The sequence below is a fragment of the Aedes albopictus genome, chromosome 2 (assembly GCF_035046485.1).
Source record: "Aedes albopictus strain Foshan chromosome 2, AalbF5, whole genome shotgun sequence".
Classification (NCBI taxonomy): Eukaryota; Metazoa; Arthropoda; class Insecta; order Diptera; family Culicidae; genus Aedes; species Aedes albopictus.
The window spans coordinates 389,397,546-389,413,320 of record NC_085137.1 but is presented as its reverse complement, the minus strand read 5'-3'; the positions used below and the strand labels follow the sequence as shown (position 1 = coordinate 389,413,320).

Here is a 15,775-nt window from a genome sequence, read left to right as displayed (position 1 = left end):
AAGTAGATTTGTACTATTTTGATCGATAAAATAGTTCTGAATGATAACTAATTGATAACAAAACCAGTTATAAATCAGCTTTATTTTTCCATGTTGATAACTAAATGTAATATTGAACAAAATATTGTATTACACAATGAGTTTTCAACTTGAACCCAATGATAACTTCTGGAGCTCGATTTGAATAGGTAGTATGTGCTTTTGTCGATATAAAATTCGATTAGTTTATTTTAGTCATTGTAGCAATATGGCAGATATTTTGCAAACTTTTAATAATGGAACAGAAAGCCTGTTTTGTGAGGATTCTGCTGTATGTATAAACTTTGCTCAATTTCAAAGGTTTTCGCTATAATAAGCGAATTTAACTGATCGAATTTTTAATCGACAAAAGCACATACGACCTATTCAAATCGAGCTCCAGACTTAACTTCTCATCATTTTGGTATTGGAGAAGTAAATTTGAGTTAAGTATCATTTTTGTTATGTTGGCTGTTAATTCAACCAAAGTGATAGCATACTCAATTCTCAAACGAATGATATCCAGGTATCAGAACTTGTAATCATTTTGTTATTCGCCTTTGCTCGAGTATGTAGTATAATATGTGGATTTTACTTCTGAGCGGAGTTAAGTTCGCTCGAGATTTTTCTTAGAGTTCCTCTCGAAATTTCTCTTCGTGATTAACAGAGTTTCTACCAGAATTTCTTTGGATATGTCCTCCCGAGATTACTCCAAAAACTTTTTCCGAGATGTCTCAGTTTTACTCGGAATTTCTGTTACAGTTCCTCTCGGAATTTCACCATTAATAAACCTTTCTGGAGTTTGTTGTGAGATTACAATAGCATTCCGATATTTCTTCGAGAATTTCTTACAATGAATGTCGTCGGTTATCCCAGGAGGTATTCCGAGAAATATTCATGGAATGATCCCTGAAAGAACTCCAAAAGCAACTATTGGAAAAATCCTAAAAAGAAACATCTGAAATTTCGGTACAATTTCCGGTAAGGAATCTCAAAAGATCACTGCAAGAAATTCTTAAACCAAGTATACAAGGTAAATCTCTTGAAAGTACAAGGATGTTTTCGATCAACCGGCAATCATTTGACTCATTTTACTAGTTCTCAGTTCAGAAGCCTTATATTAAAATGTGGTGTTCGGCAAACTTGTGGAATAGTGTTTTTCCTACAATTTTTACCAAGGACGCCATATTCTAACTCTAATAATTACGGCGTAAAAGTGTTAGTATCACCTACTCATACTAAACGATCATAATTTTCGATCGTTTAGTATCAGTAGGAGGTACTAGCGCTCTGACGCCGTATATATGCGAGTTAGAATATGACGCCCTTGGTGATAATTGTCGGAAAAACACTAATCTACAAGTTTGTCGAACAACACATTTCAATATTAGGCTTCCGAACTGAGTTATAGTCAAATGAGTCAAATGATTGCCAGGTGATCGAAAACATCCTTGAGTTGGAAGAATTCCATGAGAAATATCAGCATTAGCTACTGCGGAAATCCAAAAAAAGAACGCTGACAAAAACGCCAGTAAAATCTTGGGTAAAGTACATGATAAATCATGAAAAACTCTGAGAGTACAGCGGGGAGCAACATCGGAAGGTATTTTCTAAGAGAAGTCTCGAGGAGAAACTGCAAGAAAAATCCCGCGGCAATCGCAAAGCGACATTCAGAAAGACACAGTAGAAATCCATTAAGAAACTCTAAGAGATAACATGAGGAACTCCGGGAGGAACTCTTACAAGAAAACGTAAAAGCTGGAAAAGAAATCCTCTTCTAATGGAACTCTAGTAGAAATCCTTGAAATAACTCCAGTAGAAACTCTTGGAACAGTTTCGCTAAAATCTCTGGAAGAAATCCCGCAAAGATCTATTGGAGCAATCCCGAGAGTACACCAGAAATAATCGCGCAATATCATTCAAGAGGAATACCGAGAGATACTCTAAAAGACATTCCGCGACTACATCTGAGAAATATGCTAAAATAAACTTATGTAAGTATCCCGGGATGCATCCGGGGATGAATCCCACAGAAATGGAGACAACACAGATTGACCTCCAGATTTTTTTTATAAACATTCCGGTAGGAAACTGCAAGAATCTCCTGGAGAAATTTAAAGAGGAAGATGCCGTGAAAAAGTACAGTAAATCATGTGAGAAATCCTAGAGATTAGATCAATAGATATCTTTAATGGATTTTCTGAAAGAAACCCTAATGAAATTTGTGAAGCAATCCGTGTAAAGGCATTTCTGGATAAATTTTAACTCGTTGATTTTTCCGCGTCCACCTGGAATTTGCAGCTTCTTATCTGTATCATTAGCTTGCTGGAAATATCTGCTTGATCTTGGAGCCCTCATCTTATTCTGCATGTACAGCTATCCAGATTCTTTAAGGATTTTACTTCCGAATACCACCTATAAGGGAGCGTCCATAAATTACGTCACGCAAAAATTGTCCATTTTCAACCCCCTCCCCCTATGTCACACTTTTTGTATGATAATTACCATTATCCATAAAGCAATCAGTACCTACTGGGTTAATGAAGCGTTTTGGATACCACTTCAAGGTCCCATATACGATTAAAAAATTGTACATAGCTTAAGGTACACCGGGGCAAGTTGAAACAGGTGGGGCAAAATGAAACGCGAAGTTTTGAAATAGTTTTCAATACATTTTAGAAACTTTTCTTTCGCCAAAAGATTGTTTGAATCAAAAACTATGTGTTATGGCATTCAAGCTGTTCATCATCATTGGATAACATCATGTTAACCAGCTGTTTCATCTTGCCCCACCCGTTTCAACTTGCCCCGGTGTACCTTATCCCTTTCGTGACGAACCACCCCAATTGTGCTGTTAGGCGGTAAAAGTTTTGCATATTTTTTTCATCTGTTTAGACCGTTGGCGTCACTAGGTAAAATGCTTAGGGGGGACTTAAGATCCAATTTCAATATCCAGAGAGGCTTCGCGGTGTAATTTGAAGATTTTCTAACCCAACCACCCCCCCCCCCCCCCCCTATTCCAATTCTAGGGGGCCCTCCCTAGACCCCCCGTATTTACGTCAATGGTTTAGACTTTGTTTTATATGATGTAAACTGTTTCAATAATTCAGTCATTACTTATATTTATATGTTCGCAAACAAACTTTTGTTTACGTTGCCTGTGAAATTTACCACAAGAAAGTAAACAAAAAGTGGACAAAACCGTAAAACTTGAAAAAGTTTTATCTGTCGCATTTTTTTTTTATTTCCGATTTATCCAGGTAGTCAAAGCTAGAAATCGAAAGAAAAATAGTAGTTCTTTCAAATGAGGAAAAATAATTGTTGCTTTTTCAGGAAATCTTAGAGTTCTGGAGAGCCAAAGTTGAGCAATTTGTATGAAAATTTCACTTTTTTGCGGTTGTGTCAAATCGGTTCTAGAATACTGTAGTATAGTGTGGTCTTCGGATGAGGCTCGATGCTTGCTTATAGATATTAAGACTGATTCAACGCCGCGAATTTACCATGGTTCATTTGTAAATGAGAATGTATTGCAAGTTGCGATTCGCAACGCATTGATTTGGCTAACCTACTATCATGTATAATTCGAACGAGCAAGAACACTAGTTTACAAAATAAAACGAAAGTCAAGAACTTCTGTCAACGACCACATTTTTTGAAGCACAATTTAGCGCTGATTCCGAAACCGCGCTTCAAAAAAAAAATAAGTAGAGGAGTTTTTTAGTTTTAGCTCAATATCGAGTTTTACAATTTTTTTTAATATGGAATTTACTAAAATTCAAATATTTTGCGTTTTGTTCAACCAATTTCAAACCTTTTTCCATAAATTAAAAGCAGAATACAATACCATTCGATCATCTGAATGCAAGTTTTGCGTGAGATTGATGAAATTCAAGACATTAGCGAGTTTTTTGGACGAACTCCTTAAATTTTAGCAAAATTTCCAAAAATATGTGAAGAAATGTATTTTTTTTTTCAAAAAGAAAAAAAACAATCTATAAATTCTTTCTCAACGTTTATTTGACATATCATATGCAGGCGAGTTACAGTAAAAAATTCAGCTCAATCGGAGCTTTGATTACGGAGAATGAGATGTGTGAAATGAGCGACTTTGCTTAAAAATAGAACAAAAATCGATTTCAAATCATCAACCTTGTATGGAAAGTCGAAAAAAATTCCGCTCTATTGTATTTTTTTTCATTCTCGTTTTTGAACTCAGGGCATGATTCTAGACCAAACATGATCATCAGCTTGCCGAGTTCAAAAATGCTGTAAACTAGTGTAATTGACAAACGAATACATGCAATGATTATCTTTTAAATACACAACAAATGTACTTCACACTTTCATCAACTATATGAGCCATAATAAAACAATTAAAAAACTACAAGAGGAAAGTTGAGTGGAAAGACTTGTTTGATTACTCGGATCTTTATGATTACCCCCCATAAATACTGAAAATCTGTGTTTGTTTACTGCTTGTCAACATTCCGCGATAAGAGCCGCCACTGTTCGCTGCCTCAAAAATCCCGCCTTTATAGTCGAGTAGTTGTCGCGGCTGCGCTTGTTCTCTGATAAGAATTTGCTACCAGTTCGTTCGCGCACTTGATAACAACTGACAAGTGTGACTCACAGTTAGAGCAATTCATTGGGGTGCGTGGACTGTGTTAGATTGCGAAGTGTGATGTTCAACGATTTGTCATTGTTATCAAATTAACTTCATAGGAATAGGTCAAAGGTTTGCGCTTTGATTTCAGTGGAAGTCCACATTGTTGTCAGCCGTTAGTAAGGCTCCGAGGTAAACGGTATTCCTCTACCACTTCGAAGGTATTCCCATCTCTCGTGGTATTACTACCTAGAAGAATCCGGTCGTGTTTGGTTCCACGAACCAGCGTTTACTTTGTTTTTGACGCATTCACCACCAGTTCGACTTTTGCTGCTTCGCGTTTCAGGCGGGTGTACAAATCTGCCACCGTTCCAAATGTTCTGGCGATAATGTCCATGTCGTCCGAAAAGCACACAAATTGACCGGATTTTGTGAAAATCGTACCTCGGATGTTGAGCCCGACTTGATTGATTGATTGATTGATTTGTCTTTATTAGAGAGACTTTCAGCCCTTGGCTGGTTCGTCTCTTCATGAGCCCGACTTGTCGCATTACACCTTTCCCAGAGTGATGTACGATAAGTAGGCCTGAGAGTCCATTACCTTGTCGTAGTCCCCGGCGAGATTCGAATGAATTGGATATTTCACTCGAAACCTTTACGCAGTTTTGAACACCGTCCATCGGTGCTTTAATCAGTCAATTCAGCTTCCCAGGAAGCCGTTTTCGTCCATGATTTTCCATAGCTCTCGTATGCCGCTTTGAAGTCGATGAACAGGTGATGTGTTGGGACCTGGTATTCACGGCATTTCTGGAGGATTTGCCGTACCGCGAAGATCTGGTCCGTTGTCGACCGGCCGTCGATAAAGCCGGCTTGATAACTTCCCACGAACTCATTCGTTTTAGGTGACAGACGACAGAAGATGATCTGGGATAGCACTTTGTAGGCAGCATTCAAAACAGTGATTGCTCTGAAGTTCTCACATTCCAAATGGACGCTTTTCTTGTGAATGGGGCAGATTACCCCACTCCTCCGGTAGCTGTCCGGTTTCCAAGATCCTGACTATCAGCCGGTGCAGACAGGTGGCCAACTTTTCTGGGCCCATCTTGATTAGTTCAGCTGCGATACCACCCTTACCAGCTGCTTTGTTGGTTTTGAGCTGGTGAATGGCATCCTTAACTTCCCTCAGCGTGGGAGTTGGTTCATTTCCGTCCTCCGCTGCACTGGCATCGTCGTTTCTTCCGTTGCCGTGGTCTCCCGTGCCTACGTTCTCCACGCCATTCAGGTGCTGATCGAAGTGCTGCTTCCACGTTTCGATCACCTCACGTCCGTTCATCAAGAGGTCTATATCCTTATCCCTGCACATTTCGGCTCGCGGCACGAAGCCGTTGCGGGATGCGCTGAGCTTCTGGTAGAACTTCTTGGGAACGGCACAGTAGTTCCATTTCTTCACACTCCGCTTCTTCCAGACGACGCTTATTCTCCCGAAAGAAACGGATCTGCTGTTTCCGCTTCTGTTTGTAACGTTCCACGTTCTGTCGACTCCCTTGCAGCAGCATTACCGCCCTCGCTGCGTTCTTGTCCTTCAAACCCGTTCTGCATTCTTCGTCGAACCATTCGTTCCGTCGATTCCGCTTCACGTACCCGAAGGTGCTCTCGGCTGCGTCGTTGATGGCTGCTTTCACTGTACTCTAGCAGTCCTCTAGAGGGGCCTCATCTAGCTCGCCCTCGTCTGGCATCGCGGCCTCGAGATTCTGCGCGTATGCTGAGGCGACATCCGGTTGTTTCAGTCGCTCTAGGTTGTACCGGGGCGGTTGCCGGTACCGTACATTGTTGATGACAAAGAGTTTTGGGTGCAGTTTGACCATCACCAGATAGTGGCCGGAGTCGATGTTGGCGCCACGATAGGTCCTGACGTCGATAATGTCGGAGAAGTGCCGTCCATCAATCAGAACGTGGTCGATTTGAGATTCTGTTAGCTGTGGTGATCTCCAGGTGTAACAATAAGGGAGGCTGTGTTGGAAAAAGGTGCTACGTATGGCCATATTTTGGGAGGCGTCGAAAGCAAAGCACACAAAGTGACCGGATTTTGTGAAAATCGTACCTCGACTCGTCGCATTACACATTCCAGAACGATGTGAAAAGTAGGCATAAGAGTCTGTTACCTTGTTGCAGTCTCCGTCGAGATTTAAATAAACTGGTAACATGATAGTTCACTCGAAATCCTTACGCAGTTTTTTGAAGCTTTAAAGTAAAGCCGTTTTCGTCCATGATTTTCCATAGCTCTGTACGTTCGATACTGTCATACTCCACCGTAAAGTCGATGATCAAGAATTCACGGCTGTTTCACTGGTTTGCCGTACGGTAAGATCTAGTCCGTTGTCGATTGGCCTTCGATGAAGCTGGCTTGATAATTGCTCACGAACTCATTCGTTCTATGTGACAGACGACGGAAGTTGTAGGCGGTATTCAAAATCAACATCCTCCAGCATTGCAGTTGGATCATTACCACCCTCTGCAACATTGAAGAAGTTGTTTGCAATTCCATTAAAAATTTGTGTAAATGTTAATGCTATGTTATGCTACGAGTAGAGATCGTAAGATGTTCTTCTTAAATTTATAACACCTATTTTATGTGATTAGAACTTACGCGACTTAACTACATTTATTTTATTCTTATCTTTTACAGGGAATCCTGTATGTCACTAGGCACAACGGCTCCAGCAACAAGTCATAAATCAATGGTAGAGATGTGATGTTAATGCTGTATTAAAGCCACATAAATACAACACGGCCTCAGAACCAGCTAAAGTGACCGGATCGTTAGATTACTTCAAACCTCAGACGTGGGAAATGATGATCCAGAAGCAGAGCACCAAACCATAAATTAGGTAGATGAAAAGTGAAATTCCCCCCTGGCGGTAGTGTGGAAATAGTGAAATAGGTTTTCGATAAATAGTAAAAAAATGAGTGCACCACGCGCCAAACAAGGTGAGCAAATTGAAATGTAAATACGGGCTCTACCGCTCGTTCGTTTGCCGATCGTATATTTTGGTTTACGGATACCAGGTTTACCCCTGTTGTGTTGTGTATCAAGCAGCAAGTGAACCAAGAAGAAAGGTGAAAAGTAAGCGCGAAAGTGGATGTGCATGTATATCGAGAGCTCCCCACTCGTTGTTGTTTCGTTGATCCGCTCATAAAGTGCCCTCTCCCATCCATTCGGTTTTGGTGCAATTAGTGCTGTGCTGGGTGTAGTATATACGGCAGTACCACGTGGTCATCTACGCTTTCCACACCAGCTTGCGGAAAGGTGCGTGATGGGAGCAATCTTTCGTCGCTTCCCATCATCGTCGTCGACGTCGTCGTATACTTCCATCCAACGCCGCCGCTGCCACCGAGCTGCGTAGAACGAAGTGCTGCGAGGAGAATTGCCTACACCACGCAACACTACACTTCCGTAGGAAAAACAGCAGTAGTTTTGCTTGCCCCAAGGTAGGTGTAACTCGTAGTCGGTAGTCGTAGGTCGGGTCGTCGTCACGTCACTGGGAAATTATGTCTATTGAATTTAATTGCGGTATTTGCTGCACTCGTGGTGGCGTTCGAGTCAGAGCAGTTTGTTCTTGGCGAAGTGATAAATTGAGTTAAATGCTGCTAAAACTAGTCTTACTTTTTTTTTTGTTGATCAAACGTCCCAACTGCAACAGAGCCTGCTTCTCAGTGTTCCATGAGGATTCCACAGTTATTAACTTGACCCTTTGGGGCCTATTTTTACCAAGCTATTGACGTATTCAGAAATATCGACATTACAAAAGTAAGTGAAATATATTTTTGGGGTGTACTAAGTCATAAAATTTGCTCTTGAATTTGAAGCATAATGTCTACACCTGTAATTGTAACTATTTTAATCCAACAAATGTCTCTACCATATTTAATAATCGTATCACAAATTTTGAGGAAGGTCATCCAAATCCATTAGTTGATACTAAAAGATCTTGACCCTGTAATAGGTCTTCCTTCCGATATATATATAGATCGGAGCTACCAATGATGTTTATTGAAACTCATAGATGATGCATATACATTACAAGATTACGTATCTCAAATTCGCCATAGTTGATTTTCAACCTTTAATGATGCAAATCAAGAAGAAAAAATCGTGAACTACAGATCACGATCACAAAAGATGGCTGCCATCATTCAAACTTCACAATTTGCGCAAATTGTGAAAGAAATAATTCATTTTCCTTAACTTTTCCGCTTCCATGCGCCCTATTTTGCCATAGTGTACCAGTTATGGCTAATCCCATAAGGAATGCATGTAAATAGTGCGAAGTGGAACCCAAATTTACAATTATGTCCATAACTGGTACAGGGTTCCTATCATTGGCACACGCCGTAATAAATACTAAAAGTAGTTTTGGCTCGGTTTCTGTATTTTTTCTGTAAAGTATGAAAACTAATCTATCATTAGAAATATCGATGACATTCGTCGGTATTCTTCTTATTTTTTGTAGAAATACCCAGGTAACCACTAAGCATTTGAATAAACCGTGTATCAGCCCGTATTATGCATTTAAACTGCTTGCTGCCCTACATAAGCAGTTCGAATGCATAACTGCCTTGAGTTAGCATAAGCTGTGCTGCTCAAATGCTTTTGGCTGTTAATTAGCATTTCAACTGCTTGAAGTGTTTTCACTTGGGAGCAATCAGAATGCTTTTCAACTGTTCTTTAAATGCTAGGATCAAAAAGGTTTGGAGATATGTTACGCATTTGGCAACACATATTGTCTCTCTCTTACAGAGCCTATTCTTCTGTTTATAAATTTGTGCATCTTATTTGTTTCTTCATTTTCCCCTACTCATCCAAAAGCACCAAAGAAAACATTACTGCTACTGGATTGGATTGGGAATTTGTCCATCAAAAAATCACCAATTATTTATCATTTCGTCGGAAAATGTATGCCGAATAGGTGGATGTTTTGGTGGATCAGAGGATTGTTTGAAAGAGGGAAGAAAGAATCATATTCCACAGATATTTAAAAGAAGGGATCGTTATGCTCTACCACAATGATACATCTCAATGAAAACAAGTTTTGGATGTTGAATCTGAAGCTGTTATCGAATCATTATATTGGCGATTGAATCATGCACGCCACCGGAACAGCTTTAGCATCGTGGATCATGAGCAACAGAATAAGAAGCAGATATGATTCATCAATCTCCGGATCGTTAATTCAAACCTACATCACTACAAAGATCTGCAAAAAAGTACCACCTAGCACCGGCTGGAATATGGAAGGACGATGAAGCGGGGAAGCAGGCTGAGAGAACAAGAAGCAGACGTCAATCTATTTTTGTTTTTTTTTTTTGCTCGACGAGGCGTTACGCTTCTGTGACATTTCGTCACGACGTTCCTGAAGGAATAGCACTAAGACAGCCCGTTATTTTGCCAAAACCTGCTGTGAGGTAGCACTATAGGCGCATATACGGCTTATTAGCATTAAACGCCTTGTCGTAAAGGCTACTATAATGCTGAAGGAATGCTATTTTAAATGCTTACTGGTTACTTGGGTAGTTTTGCTTATGTAGTGCGATAACTGATACAGGCACCCTAATCTGTTTTCGCCCTTGTGAAACCCGAATTCTCACAGTAGCCACTGCTTCAAAAAGGAACGAACTTAAAAATTTTATAGAGCTCCGATCAAATCCGAAAATGCAAACTTTTAGCCGTCCGGACGAAGAGAAGCAGTAAATGAAGTTTTGTGACCACTGCCAGCGGTGGTTTATCATTTCTTTGTGATATCAGTTGTGCATCTGTAACGAAAATGCAGCGCTGCAAGATAGATTGACAAGGCTCGAAGCGGAGAAGCAGCAGCGGGAAATGAAATGATTCTGTACAGGAAACGTTGGTGATGCAACAGGAGCTGTTTAGGGTGTGCCAGCAACTGGAGCAAGAGAAACGGGAGATGAAACTCGAGTTCGAATAGGCGCAAATGTAGAAGTAGAACATCGAATGGAAGGAAAATGCGGAAAATGTGAGAAGTTCGTAAAGCGGAAAAAAATAACGGAATGGGAATAATGGAGTATGGGAAAGATCTCGAGAGCTACAAGTCGAGGAACAAAATGCATGGAAAAGCGGATGCAATGGATCACAAGCACTCGGTCTGCTTTACCGATCAGGAGTGAAGCAAAGCAAGAAGGCGAAGACAGTTAAGGATGTTTTTGATTCGAAAATCGCAAGTTTCGAAAAACAAGTATCCGCTGGAAGATTCGAAAAGAAGAAGGTTCGGAAGGTTCCGAATAGAGGTGGGCAAAACGGCTCACTTCAGTGATCGGATCCGAACCGGATTCATCACATTAGTGAAGCGGATCTTTTGAGCAGATCAGTGGCTCAGATATGAAATGAACCAAATGGGATTGCTTGCTTCCAGTTTATTCTCTCACACACAGCAAGCGACACTCATTTTCTTGATCTGCTTTAACATACCCGCATTGCTCTCCCAGCGCCAGCACCACACAACATACTGGATACTGCTGAAGAACCGAACCAAAGAAGTGATGATGCGTTAGTTCGTGTTCGAGTTCGGGTTGTTCGGATCAGATCTGTCCGGACTGCCGCTTGAGCTGAGAGCGAGAGATCGTGTGCGTTGTTTGCGGCTGCCGAGTGCTGGCCAGGGGGAGGGAACTGGACCACCGCTGTTGGTTGTGTGAGCTTGGCGCGTTACGTAGAGCTGTGTTTTGGAAATGAGCCAGAGCAAAATAAAGAGAACCTATTGGTTCTTTTAGGCTCTTTTTCAAAGAAGCATGTAAACTAGTGACCCGGCTCTCTCTGTAAAAGATCCACGGTTCACTCACTCACTTTACTGATACGAATCTTTTGAACGGGTCCGGATCTGATTGTCCATCTCTAGTTCCGAAGAACGGAAGAAGCTAGAGAAAATTGTCGGTAAAGTGGAAAAGGCAACGATGGGCAGAAGCGAGATCCGCGGAAGCGAATTCCTGTTCAAGAAGTTGCCAACGTTCTCCGGAAAGTTGAAAGACTGGCCGATGTTCATCAGTATTTAGCAACGAAAGCATGCGGCATGCTGTTCACGGATCTGAACGATATCTCAACATGCTGTTGACGATGGTTTGCACAGCCGCTCCTCCGATAGTGGATCAGCCAACAAGTTTCATTAGAGAAGTAGTTCAGTAGTAGCATCGATCATCTACAAGTAATCGCGGTAATTGAGCACTTGTCAACCCGATGCTATCAAAAAACCTGTTGGATGGCATTCAGGTGGAATAGATATGATACAGCAGGAATAGCAAAGTTGTGATAAATCGCATAGGAGATCGTTATTGGAGAAAGTTCTAAATTCCAGAGTGCTAGTTTTGGAACGAGTTTTTCCCGATTCTCTAACATTCAGCTGCGGTTGTGCGGGAAAATTTAAACCAAAACTAACTGGACGAAAACACTGTAACTATTGAGTACCTGAAAAATGTCTCAAATAAACGGACCGAATCGTTGGATAACATAAAATAATAGTGTTTTGGTTTTGTCAAGAATGAGAAGCCACCACGAAGCAAAAGCTAGTTTGGATCAAATCGACGGAACTGGGAAATGAGAACAGCAAAATAGTTGCGCAACATTCCTGTAGCCCGGTGTCTAATGAGTAGCTAAACGAGCTCATGAAAAGCTATTATACAGTTGGAGGACTCCGCTATTTCCATAGCCTCCCAAGTAACATTTATTAGTTAAATAGACTAGAAGAGGTTCCTAAAACTATCATAAAACCAAAATAAAAGATATAAGATTTTATGACGGTTCTCAAAACCGCTACAAGACTAATTGGCCATCAAAATGTTACTTGGGCTTGTTTCCGGAGCCGAAAGAATACAGAAGAGCGAAGGAGATTTTGAACAAAGGACGAGAAGGATGGTGAAATCACGACAAAATTGAATTTCTCTACAGCTCCCTATTGCTTGTACTCTAATAAACCTAACCTCAAAATAATTGAAAATTCTCATGCGATTTAAAGACGCGTAGCCCGTCATCAACATCATTGAAATCTTGCTCGAAATTTCAAAGTTAATCAATTCTTGGTTACTGGTTACGCATATTTGTATGAAAATGTATCATCTCATTCTCATATGCTCACTCGTGGTGAGTGTGGTGCTGTGTGGCGGCAGAATTGCCCGTTTTGTATCACTTCAAAAACGCGAGGCAAACAATCATTGAAAATCGAAAAGCCAGATTCATATGAAAATTCTGTGATGCACCAAGTCACCTTAATAGGTCTAACAACCTCAGACGATTTTGATAGATCACTGATAACCTCATCAAAAAGTACACACACGAAGCGACAACGTCGGAGCTGCTAGCGTTGGATTACAGCAAGGTGTGATACGTTCCGCTGACCGTCGTCTACTTCTCGAGAATGAACATATTTCGTCTGGTGTGGAACGCCAGAGTGGAAGTAAGGGGAATGTCGCTCAATTTGAAATTTCTAAAGAGGCCGGATATAACAGCTTTGCCTACGGTAATATTACAAGTTACAGAAGCAACACATCTGGTATAACACAGAGATGTAGTACCAGCTGCGGATGCAAGAAGGAGACAATTGAGCGAAAAGATTCCAGTTCTGAAACGATCCGTTAGAGAAGTCGATCGATGTAATAGACGTGGCGATCTTTGAATCGACGAGCTTACCATGCTCGGTGCAGTTCGTCAAATATCTGAAACTGTAGGAGTTAGCAGGACAGTTAACAGCGGGGCGGCCGAAGCTATAGTTGAAAACTACTACATTGACGACTGTTTCGATAGCGTGATCACGATCGAGGAAGCTGTGAATCGGGTGAACAAAGTACTACTATACATCCACTCTAGAGACGGTTTTGAACTTCCCAACTATGATTTTGGAGGCCATGGTAGAACGAAAAAAGAACCAATGTGTACATAAGGAGCTAGGATCTGAGCGAGTACTGAGGATAGTGTGAAGTCTGACTAGTGACGAGTTCTCGTTTCCCATCAAGCTGAGACAAGATCTGGCACCATCAGACGAGAAGTTACCTATCAAAAAGATCCTGCTGAACTAAGTGATGAGCTGTTTGAACCCGTTAAGACTGTTATTCGTGATGACGAAGTCGAAGTTAGAACCGTTGCATCACATGTCAGTATCGTGATTAAAGTTGCAAAATGCAGTGCAAGAAGTGAGGCTGGTGAACTCCGTCAGCGAGACATTATGGATAGAGATGGAACAGCGTTCCATGTGGTCCGACTCGAGGACTGTGCTGTCTAAGATTCAAGCCAACTATCATAGGTATAAGCAGGCCCGTATTAAGGATTGTGGGGGCCCAGGGCCCGAGCGGATGTGGAGGCCCCTCAGAGGTACAAATGCGATGAGCCAAAAAGTGTTTCTTTGTTTTTTACCAGTACTCAAGCAAAAGGGTAAAATAAAGTTAATGCTTAACAAGCAAAACGGTTTTTGTGAGGGCCCCTAAAATGTGGGAATATTCTTCATTGGACCACTGGATTTACATATGTTGTCTGTTGTCTAGTGTAAGTTATGTTTATAGTCTGTAAAGCCTCTGGCTGGCTAACAATGGTTTTGTAGTATATTTTTTTTAAGAAAATTTAAAACAAAAAACATAGAGTGATAAAACGATTTATGCTAGCGCCACTCTATAAAAACAGTGGGAAAATGTTTGAAAACAGTTTATCCCTGATAGAGGAGTAAATTACCAACAACCTTGCCGAAGACAGTGGTTTCATACAGCTCCGGCCCCGAAGGATTTTAGCTTTCTGTGATCATTGACCATTGACCATTGATTGCATTCGTAAATCGTTTGGCCGGCACAAAGATATGCAATTCTCTGAGAAATCAAGAAAATTTTCTTCACGACAAGATCATGAAGCACCCGGATCAACTTAGCATGATTTTGCCTCATTCTACTGTGGCTAATGTTACGCCTTTATATTCCAAGTTCTGAAATCCTGGACACTTTGGATGATTCTGGGTCAGTCGGAGGAATACCTTATCAGCTTTGCAGTTTTATTCACAACATAGTTGATTTTGTAGCTCCAGTCGTTCTGAGAACAGCTACTTAAAAATGGCGAAGAAAATACTAGGACTGTAGATTACTATGTTTTGAGCTGCAGACTGGATAGACAAATTCCGCGAAACAGTCCACGTAAGATGAACGCTACCTTAGTGATGGTAGAACCAATAGTGATGGTAGTGGCTATTTAGCACTATTTTGAAATAAAGGTAAGCTGACTTTAGCTGAAAAAGTTATTGTTTTGTTAATAGTAGTTTACGCAACAAGGTGCAGAATGATGATTTTTACAGCACGAGTCGTACATTTATCCAACGAGGCTTGCCGAGTTGGATAATTACGACGAGTGCTGGAAAAATCGAGTTCTGCACCGAGTTGCGTACAACGTTTTTTGCAATTCCATAAATTACCCTTGAGGATAGTTTTTAACAAAACTTTTTCATCAAACTGCACACTGATGTTCATAGCCATGTCTAAGAAAATCTGAACATAACAGGTTATACTGTGCAGTTGTCACAATTTTTCAAAACTGCACCCAGAAAGCATCAAGAAGTTTACCAAAACTGAAAATAGTGCTGTAATGGTTCATTACGCAACGCAAATCAGTGCTGTAATGAACCATTACAGCACTGTTAATTTGGTGTGGGAAAGTAGGCCTTTTCCTGTCAGATTTGCGTGAGGTAAAACAGCCTATTACGATGAGAAATTGCAAAAAAGTTGTTACAGAATTCTAGTTTTCAGCTTATGAACAATTTGGAATAAATAAAACAGTTTTTAGTACAGCCTTTGAAGGTAGGGAACTCTATGAGTGACGTTATTAGGCTCACACGAGTCACATCTATTTTTCTGTGCATCAAATGTCAGTTAACGAATTCAGAAGTGATAAAAAGTGAAACCACTCTGGTGGCTAACACCGTATATTACTCTAACTTAACATTGGCTCACAAGATTGGTGAGGTTTCTCGAACCGCTTCGTCAGTTTCAGGTTTTTTTGACGATTGACTAAATCAACAACCATTAGTACAGTGGAGAGTGCAGCGCGGGTGCGAACCAGCTCAACCGCCACCACCACCGCCGTGTATGCCAACAGGTTACCCAACAACAGTAGGTAGGTGGTAG

General features: G+C 40.9%; 1 protein-coding gene across 3 annotated transcripts in view; it reads left to right on the top strand.

Moving 5' to 3' along the window:
* The window catches only part of LOC109404591 (lactosylceramide 1,3-N-acetyl-beta-D-glucosaminyltransferase), a 142,742-nt gene that overhangs the window by 35,580 nt on the left and 91,387 nt on the right, over positions 1-15,775 (top strand). Inside the window, exon 2 of one of the 3 annotated variants that reach the window (XM_062853186.1) lies at positions 7,308-7,609. The exons of 1 other annotated variant lie outside the window; for it this stretch is intronic. The gene's annotated coding sequence lies outside the window, so the exon portion shown is untranslated. Of the gene's footprint in view, positions 1-7,307; positions 8,111-15,775 lie in introns of all 3 variants that reach the window. One more of the 3 variants, XM_062853185.1, reaches the window with a different exon arrangement.